General features: G+C 57.4%; 1 long non-coding RNA gene across 1 annotated transcript; it reads right to left on the reverse strand.

Annotated features, from left to right (window-relative positions):
- Positions 1 to 7,876: 7,876 nt before the first annotated feature.
- Positions 7,877 to 10,090, reverse strand: LOC139040824 (uncharacterized). The gene is made up of 3 exons (XR_011495233.1): positions 9,674 to 10,090; positions 8,824 to 9,009; positions 7,877 to 8,016 (listed from the first exon to the last, which is right to left on the reverse strand). It is a non-coding gene; the product is annotated as an uncharacterized lncRNA (long non-coding RNA).
- Positions 10,091 to 10,141: the final 51 nt, after the last annotated feature.

Genomic DNA, 10,141 nt, shown 5'->3' on the forward strand with positions numbered 1-10,141 from the left:
GTCTGTTCCTGAGCCTGTGCAGTAACCCCCTCTTTGCCTGATGATTTGCAAGCTTGAGGATCCCAAGGTGGCCACGTGACAGTCTCAACTTCCTGTTTAATGGACTTGTTGCACGTCCCCTGGCAGGAGCCCCCTTCCCCTTGGGAACTCAAACTTCTAGACGAAGAAATCCTAGAGTTGTGGGGACAGGAAGCAAAGGCTTCCCTAATGGCATTTCATTAGAATAGTAGAAATCATTGCCATTTCCCCCGGTGATTCCCACAGGTATCAGCAGTAAGAGAAAACGCTGATTCAGAGGATTGACTTCACCCTGGAGGATGCTCTGCAGAGTGCGGCTGCTCGCCAGGCGCCATAGCCGAGGCTTCAAAAGGCCATTCCAAGGTCCTCTCAGGCCAGCTGCTGCAGGGTGATGGGGAGCGCAGTAAGGCTGTGAACCCATTGCCCAATACCCATTGCCCAATGCCCGTTGCCCCACTCCACCGGCTGGGAAATGAGTTCCTTCACCAGAAGCCAAGTTACAAGAGAGACCGTGACAGTGAAGAAGGCAATCTGTGAATCGACCGGTGGTGTTTTAGCAAAAGCATCGCGGGCAGAGAGAGCAAATCCACATCCAGAGTAAGTGTCTTTTCTAGTGAGGCTAAAGTGGTGCCCTTTCCAGTGGAAGCAGTGCTACCGGGAAGCTGGTGGGTGCCTGGACAATATAGGGGTGTCGGTTTTAGTCTCTGCTGTTGCCACTCGGGGCACTTAGCAGATGGGCCCTGGTGAGTGGAAGCCCATGGGCTGAGCTTGTGTGCAACGTCCATCGCTGCCGCCCTGGTCCCTTCTCCCATGAGCCCATTGGGTAATGACGGGGTGGCTGATGTCCAAGGAAGGGTCACCTTGTCTGCCTGGACATTGAGATTCTCCTCTGCCGAGGTGGCGGCTCTTTGGCAAACATTCCCATGGGTCACCATATCTTCACACTCGGTGCCCCTCTGTCCCAGACCTCCTGCCACCTAGTTTCTAATTGTTCCTCAAATCCCTGAGCATCTACTCAAGCCATTAGCAACTGACCATGAATTGGGGTAGACCTGAGGCTCTGAGGCTCTGACCGCTCCTTCCAGGCAGAATGGAACCACCAGAGGCCCTGCTGGAATTTCTGCGATACCCCCCGGGAGCATTTCCCCGCACCACTGTCCCTCAGAGGGGGCTGGAGGTCAGGAGCCCCCCCCACTTTTGAGTGGTGGCTACATCTGGTGCGGGATCATTTGGAAGCCAGACCCAGATTTTTCCTTCCTTGCTTTTCAGGTGGTGGGGAATGCGAAGCCAGAGGCGCCGGCTGAGATGGATGGTGACGTAGCAGGAGTGGGCGCGGTAGGCTTTGAGCCACGTCTTCAAGTGACTTACCTGTGCCTTCAGAAGCTGCTTTGAGCCCAGTCTTGTGCATACCCTTTCTACTTGGTGATGGAACGCCACTGAGTATGCCCAACTGTATGGTATGAAATGGTACGCTTGGTGGGTCAGACAACACCCACTCTTGGTGGACAGTTCAGGTCACGTGGTAAATTGGTGGCCATGGTCATGCACACGGTCTCCACTGAGGCCCAGAAGCAAGCCAGAATCTGTTTCTCCAAAGGAGAGGTACCACAGAGGAAGGCAGGGCTTTGCTCCGAATGCTCAGGGCACTGGGCTGTCACCTCCCGACCAGGGCCTGCCCAAGGCTCCACGCGGCATCCTTCTCTGCCACCTCGACCATGCCTGCATCTGCTAGTTGTGTAAGGCCCAAGAGGCAGGGGGGCTCGCACGGCAGCCTGACCTGTTTCGGAGGCTCCTCTCACTCTGAGCCCCACTCAGACCAACGGCTTTCCAGGTCCCTCGACCAATGGGCAGATCTCACTATGTGTTGCCCCCAGAATCTGAAGAGGCCCACCAGGCATTGCACCTCTTCTTAAGTAGGAGGAAGGGCCAGATGTGGATCTCGACACGCCCCAGACCACCGGACCCCTTGCAAAGTGGCAGGCCCCCGCGTTCCTGTGGGATTTGTTCCCTACCCTCGGTGTCACCAAGGTGTCTGAGTCATCACTGCTTCCTGCTCAGCCGGCCGGGTCAGTGTGATGCCATCAAGGTAATGGGCCAACACGACATCATGCGGAAGGGAAAGCTGATCCAGGAGCCTTCAGGCTAGATCGTGACAGAGTGGGTATACCCTGAGCCAGGACAGTGAAGACGGATTGTTGGTGCCAGCTGACGGCAACCCGCTTCTCTGGTGGTCTTTGCTAAAAGGTACAGAGGGGTCACACGCCTCACCAGAACCATGGCTGATAAGCTGGACTTTATTAAAATTAGGAACCTCTGCTCTGTGAAAGACACTGTTAAGAGAATGAGAAGGCAAGCCTCCAACTGGGAGAGAATACTTGCAAAACACATATCTGATCAAGGACTCGTATGCAAAATATGCAAAGAACTCTTACAACTCCACAGTAGGAAAACAACCCAATTTAAAAAACGGGCAAGAGACTGGAACAGACACCTCGCCAGAGAACATGTACCCACGGCAGATAAGCATGTGAGAAGATGCTCTGCGTCCTATGTCGTCAGGGAAATGCAAATGAAAACAAGTGAGATAGCACCACGCAGCTATTAGAATGGCCCAAATCCAGAAGGCTGACAACACCAAGTGCTGACGAGGATGTGGAGAAACAGACACGCTCCTTCATCGCTGGCGGGGAGGTAAAATGGTACAGCCACTGTGGAAGACAGTGTGGTGATTTTTTATAAAACCAAACACACTCTTACCATATGATCCAGCAATCACGCTCCTTAGTACTTACCCAAAGGAGCTGAAAACACGTCCACACAAAAACCTGCACGTGGATGTTTACAACGGCTTTATTCATAATTGCCAAAATGTGGTGGCACCCAAGATGCCTTTCGACGGGTAAATGGATAAACAAACCGTGGTACATCCAGACAACAAAGTATCATTCCACGATAAAGAGAAATGAGATTTCAAGCCCTGAGAAGACGCGGAGGAACCTCAAATATTTACCACTATGTGGAAGAAGCCAGTCTGAACGAGCTGCATACTGTATGATGCCAACTATGTGATGTTCTGGGAAAGGCAAAACGATACAGACACGAAGATCAGTGGTCCCCAGGGGCTCAGGGGGAAGAAAGAATAAACAGGCAGACAGCAGGAGATTTTAAGGCAGTGAAGCGACTCTGTGCGATACTGTAATGGTGGATATGGGTCCTTAAACATGTGTCCAAACCCTTAGAATGTCCAACACCAAGAGGGAACCCTGATGTCAACTATGGACTTTAGTTAATCATAATGTGTCAATTTTGGCTCATCAACTGTAGCAAATGTCCCACACTAAGGCAAGATAATAACAACAGGGGACGCTGCCTGTGGGGAGAGGAGCATATGGGAACTCTCTGTTCAGTTTATCTGTAAACCTAAAACTGCTGAAAAAGGAAAATCTCTTTTTAAAAAAAGCTTTCCCCAGATCAGTGGCAGCATACCAGGTGGCCAGGGATGTTTTGATTTGCTCCAGCGATCCGCCGCCTCTGAACAGCAGTTGCGGTGGGGTCCTGGTCGAGTTTGCCATAACTCCCATCGTTTATTCTCCAAGGTGCATCTGTGTTCTGCACAGGCGAGCAGGCGAGGGGAGCAGGGGTGTGGTGGGAATCACCACCTGCGTCTTTCGTGACTTGGTGGTGGTGCCAGCCTCTGCAGTCCCTCCAAGGAGGCAGCATCGAGTTTGCTGTACTGTCTTCCTAGGTCGAGGCAGTCCTGGCGGCTTCCCCTGGGCCTTTCCCGCCACAAAAGCCCTCTCTCCACAGTCCAGGAACCAGTGTGGGATCCCACCAGCTGCTGAGTATGTCTGTCCCAACTATGCATTCCGGAACTGGGGAAATAATTCCCCGGTGGGCTCGGGTGGGCCCGTTGAAACAGAGCTGAGCTAAAATGCCACTGACCCCTGGCCTCGGCAAGCCCTTTCTCTAATTGTCAGACCCAGTGGGGTCTGGGGTCTCCAGGAATTGGAGTCAGTTCAGAGCCAGTGTCGGTAGTCCCCAAAGTCTGATAATGTCGCCTGCCCTTGTGCGCAGTCACCCAGGAAAACGGCGGTAGGACCTCTGGGGATGGTGGGGAGCAAGATACACAGCCTCCACTTTCGACAGTGTCCCGGGGTCCTCTGAAGGCGACCGGCCTCCCCTCCACTCGAGGGCTCTGGCTTGTGAACTGGCTGCAGTCTGGGAACAACAGAAGGGCCCTGACTCTGTTTCAGGGGTTCTGGCCAGACTTGCGCACCTGACCTGGGGCTCGCTTCTTCCCATCGAGGGAGCCTTTAGGGGTTGCCCATGCATTTCCACTCTGGGGACACGGGATCAGCTAGCCCAGCCTTCGGTCCCTGTGGGGTAGGCTCTCCGGATCACTGCCCTGCCACAGCGCCCTCTCAGCGACAGTCTGGCCTCCGTTGTCACTCACGCAGTATCCCTTCCGTCCTCATTGCAGCTCCAGGTGCTTCCTGACACAGCACCCCCCTCACCCCCCCGCAATCCTTTCATCTGCCTTGGTCTTGAGCTGGAGTTGGACTATCAGAACCGCACCGCAAACCTGTGTATGCACAGGGCAGCCCTCGGCTCATGTGATTGTGAGGCCCGAGGGAGCCCTGCCGGGGGGCCAGCCGGGTCCTGGGGCCAGGACAGGCCAGGGGGCCTGGAGGGGGGGCGGGTCTGGCCCAGTCAGGCCTAGGGGTAACCACCCCTCTCCTCTTTCACCTACTGCCCCCCTACCCCACACCTATTGCTTCCGCCCCCGGGCCCCACAGGTCAGGGCCGCCCAGCCTCACCTCGCCCAGCCTCTGCTCCTGGCCTCTTGCTGGGTTTCTCCCGGCCTCTCTGCCCCCTGCCTCTGCAGTCCCTCCTCTCACTAAACACGACCCACGACGCTGCCAGTCGTGTCTCTTTGAACCACTGCTGTCCTCAGAAGTGGCTGAGTGCCTCCCAGTGAGGGTGAATGAATGACAGAATGAATGGATGGATGGATGAACGAACGTCGGACACTGTCTCAGGGCAGCTGGGGCGGCCGTCACAAAACACCACAGGCGGTGGCTTCACCAGAAGTATACTTCTCACAGTTCCGGAGGCTGGATGTCGGAGATCAAGGTGCCAGCAGGTCAGGGGTCCTGGTGAGAACTCTCTTCCTGGCTTGTCCTCACACAGAGGAGGGAGAGAGGAAGGGGGGGGGGGAGAGAGGGAGGAGGGAGGGAAGGAGGGGGAGGGGAGGAGAGTGGGAGGGGGAGGGGAGGGTGGAGGGGGAGAGGGAAGGAGAAGGGAGAGAAGGAGGGGAGAGGAGGAGGGCGAGAAGGAGGGAGGAGAGGGGAGGGAGAGAGGGGGGAGGAAGAGAAGGAGGAGGGGAGGGGGAGAGGGAGGTGGGGGGGAGCTGGTGTTTCTTCTCCTAGGGACGCTAATCCTATGATGGGGCCCTGCCCTCAGGACCGCATCTAACCCTAACCACCTCCCAAAGGCCTCACCTCCTAAAACCATCACATGGGGGGCTAGGGGTTCAACATAAGAATTTGGGGGGGGACACAGATGTTCAGTCCTTAACAGACGCTGACACTGAACTCACCACCCGAAGTCTTTTCTCACCCTCTTCCTCATTCTGCTTTCAGATCCACCCAACACGGTGCCCCCTCCCCCCAAGGCCCCTTCACCCGCCCCAGTGGGGAGAGGGGAGCACCCCGACCTGGGCCTGGACCTACCGTGTCTGAATGGGGCGGGCGATGCGCAGAGCTCCCTGGGCTCCCCGGAAAGGCGTGGACACTGCTGAGTGTGACGGTTGGAGGTGCAGCGGATCCTTCGCAGCCTCTGGCCGTTGCACGTTCTCTTCATGGAGAGTTCAGTAAACCACATCTCCAGGAGTGGGGCTGGAAACATTTGCCCTGGAGGCTGCAGGGGGCCAGGGATCCCCAGGCGGGGGGATCTGGTCCACATTCCTCAGCAAGGCCTGGGCCCAGGTAGGGTCTGCCAGGCCCCCCAGCCCTGCCCTGGGGGCACTGCAGGATATCCCCCTCCCACTCCAGGGGCCCCTCCAGCCCTTTCTCTGCTCCTTCATGGTCACTGGACACCTGAGTCTTAGCCCCATGGCCATGGCCCCTGGGCAAGCAGGGACTCCACAGTGCCTGAGCCCCGCATGCTCCTGGGGCGACACACAGGGATGGAGGGATTTGTCCCTGGCACTCATGACTTGCCCGGCCCATGCATGCAGCAGCACAGCCCTCCCCAGCCCCAACTCCAACCCCACTGCCCCCATGGAGGGAGGAGCCAGGCTCCGGGAGGAGGGGCAGGGCCAGGAGCCAGGCCCCTGGGGGCCAGGTAGGGGAAGGGAGCAGTTGACCACCTAAGATCTGAGATGGCGAAGGGGCCCTGACACGCTCTGCCCCAGAATCTTCCTGGGTCTGGCTCAGTTACTCAGAGGTGAGGCCAGGGTATGCCCCGCAAGCCCAGGTGGGTGCTTCTAGGGGAAGCGGGGCTGCCAGGCCACGGGGGTCCATCCGGAGGCCTGTCAGGGCACACACAGCTGACCCGGGCATTAGGCGACCAGGAGGGGAACATCTGCACCCCTCCCAGCGGAAGGCTCGGGAGATGCTGCGCCAGGACGGGTAGTGGCATGTCTGGGCTGTTGGGGACAATTTTGGAATCAAGGCAAAGGGCAGAGAGAAGGCCAGAGGCCAAATTCAAGTCCCCGCGTGGCCCCGACACGTCTCCCCTCTCCTGGCCCTGCACAAGGCTACAGGAAGGCAACGAGCTCGCTACCCAGCTCGGCTGGCAGGGGCTGGGGCAGGCTCAGGGGCAGGGCCCCCAGCTTATCTCTGATGGGGGAGAAGGGGGACCTCTCTTGGGCTTCCCCCTGGACGGCCGTTAGGATGGGGCAGGCTGTCACCTCCTGGCTGCCCAGGTACACGGAGGCAGCAAGCAGGAGCAAGCAAAGAGCTGAATGAATAAACAGCTGCATGGAGGTGAGTGAGGGAAGGGAGGATGGGTGAGCGAGCAGGTGGCCAGGTGGCATCCCTGAATGAGTGGACATCTGGGTGGACGAGCAGTTAGTGGAGTGGGGCCGGGCTAGCTCGGGGCACACTGTGTAGCTAGCACGACACAGCGAGTGAACGGGCAGAGCCAGCTCCGGACGCCTGCTTCCCCTGTGCCGTGAGACCGGGTGGTGGACAAAGCCAGGTTTTTAACTAAGATTTATTTTAGAACAGTTTTAGGTTTACAGAAAAGTTGCAAAGATGGTACAGAGAGTTCACATGTACCCCACACCCAGTTCCCCCTATTATTGACATCCGATGTGGGTGTGGGACATTTGTCACAACCCATCAATTGATATCGATTCATTACTAACTCAAGTCCATACTTTATCCAGGTTTCTTTAGCCTTTACCTAATGTCCTTTCTCTGTCCCAGGATCCCATCCTGGACACCACACTCAGTCATCGCGTCTCCTTAGACTCCTCTGGCAGTCAGACTTCCCTTGTTCTGGTGACCTTGATGGTTTTGAGGAGGACTGTCAGGATTTTTGTAAGATGCCCCTCTATGCGGATTTGTCTGATGTTTACGTCATGATTGCACTGGGGGCATTGGTCTGGGGAGGAAGACCACAGGGTGAAGTGCCCTTCTGCTCCCCTCACATCAGGACACAGGCTCCCGACATGATGTTTCCCTGTGAGGTGTGTGTGCTTCCCCCTTCCATCCCATGCCCTCCGGAAGGGAAGGAAGTCGCTGTGCGCAGCCACCTGGGAGCTGGGTTTCCCCCCACAAAGGAGGCGTATCCACACACATTATGTGGGATTCTTCTGTGCGGGCGATTCGTCTCTTCTCCACCATTGATTTGTTTATTGCCTCTTATTTAGACCAGCATGGATTCACGGATGTCTGTTGAACACTGTGGGTTAGCGTCCAATACGACATTATTGATTTTCTCGCTCACGTTGTTCCCGCTTTGGCCACTGGGAGCTCTTTCAGTTGGTTCCTGTGACAAAACAGTTTCAATTAACCAAGTAATTATTAGATGTAGGAGAGGAAGACGGAGGAAAAAGGAGGTCTCTGGCTGGCGACTATATTATACACATGAGCATGTGCACTCACATCCAAGCCCAGCGTCTCCCAGGGAAATGAGGACGAGAGCCGGCCCGGGCTGGCTCACAGTAGCCTCAGGACAAGGTCTGTGGGGAGCAGGGGAATCTGTACCCCTGGACCAGCCCCTCGGGACTGAAGCTGCTGCTTTAGGGCACCCTCCTGGCTCCCACGGGCTGCCCTCTGGAGTGGAGGCCACCTGAGGCACCCAGAGGAGATGGGTGAGTGGCCAAGGGCCAGGCAGCTGGGTGGGGCCGGTGTCTTCCCCTCCGGATGTCACTTCCTCTTGCAGAGGGAGTGTTGGAGAGGGAGGGCGTGGCTCAGCCAAGGCCGCTGGGTGTTCGTGGGGCAAATGTGGGTGGCACCTGAGATATGCCAGGCTCCCTGCCCCAGCCAGTGGGCGCAGAGAAAGGGGGCCATGGTCAGAGTCCTGGCCTTTAGAGGGGCTGGCCGGGGGTCAGTCCCCATACGGCCTGTCACCCAGCGAGCCTCATTACCTGCCAGCTGAGGGGTTTGGTGGCGCTTTGGGAAGACACAGCGAGGTCATCTGTGCAAAGTGCCTGGCACGCAGTAGGTCAAGAATCCAGGCCTGGCCCCGACTCTGAAAGTTTTACTCCATATGACACAGAGGCACCCAGGGAGGCAGCGATGCACAGTGTCACCCCCGTATCCCCAAGACATTGCCGGGTGCTGCTTCTCTCACCAAAGTCGGAGAAAGACACTCCTGAAGTGAGGTGCACAGCGGGGAGCGGCTCGTCCTGGTACAGAGAAGGTCGAGATGGCCAGCCTCACAGCCCATGCCCTGGCGCACCCGGATCCGGCACTTCCTGTCCTGCTGCCCCCCTCGAGTGACGCCTGAGCCCCAGCCTGGGCCACGCCTGGGCCGCACCTGGAGTAACAGTGCAGGCCCATGGGATTGGGAATCCCCTCGTGCCTCTGGAGATCCCGGGCAGGAATTCTTGGGAGTCAGGGGGGCCACCCGAAGGGGCTGGGACAGACAAGGGGTCCTGACTGCCCCTCACTCTTGTCAGAGGGGCAGAGAAGGCAGCTGAGCCCCATTCTGCTGGTTTCTAGAAGACCAAGAGGTCACCATGCCCGAAGCTGTGTGGGGCACATCTCCTCCCCTGCTGAGGTCCCCGAGTGTCCAGGAGGACCTCACATTACGAGACGTCAGAGGGGAGCAATTCTAGCATGAGAGCTGAGCCGTGCCCAGGCGGTCCTGCCCCGGTAAGGCCTGCCGCCCTGGCAGCGGTCCCCACGGTTCAAACCGGCCCAGACCAGACCCAGATGGGTGGTCTCACCACCTGTCCCGTCCAGGCCCATGCTGGCCCCAGTGACCCACTTAGACAGCACAGCCCACGTGCGTTTGAGTTGCAGCCCGGCCCCATCCTCACATTTACCTCGTTTTGTTTAATTACAGGTTCGAGTTGTGACAAAGTCTTCTTGGAGGCCGACATGGGTATGAGTGAAGGCCCCACCCCTGCTCGTGCCCTCAAGACAGCTCCACTCCAAATTACTTATCTGTGCCACCGAGGCATCAAAACTCGAATTACCTTTTCAAAATTTTGTTGTCACAGGACGCTTCAAATGGCATTTCATAAAACCGTGCTTCAATAATGATGTTCGGGTTAGACCCTGCATCCCAAATTCCTTCAAGGATCACGGCCTCGGGCAGGACTCACCAGCGGTGCAGCCTCTGCTTGCACACTCCTGAGACAGGGAGCTCACCCCCTACCCAGGCACCCTCTTCTACTCACCCACGTCTTCCCACCTCCTCCCAGGGTGTCCGCTGCGGCCACACCAAGAACAGGGCCGCACCCTTCTGGGAGACCCCTCAGACATATGTCTTGGGCCAGGGCTGGGGGCAGCAGGCGTGGCAGGAGCTGGCCTTGATGTCCCCTCCCCTTCCTGCCTGCCCTTCTTCCGGAACCCCCAGCGGCTCAGTTCTCTGGGTGTGTTGACAGACAGACAGGCGGACGCAGCTCCCTCCTGGGCGTGCAGTGCGGTCTGAGGCCCCCACC

This window comes from Equus asinus, chromosome 17 (genome assembly GCF_041296235.1).
Source record: "Equus asinus isolate D_3611 breed Donkey chromosome 17, EquAss-T2T_v2, whole genome shotgun sequence".
NCBI lineage: Eukaryota > Metazoa > Chordata > Mammalia > Perissodactyla > Equidae > Equus > Equus asinus.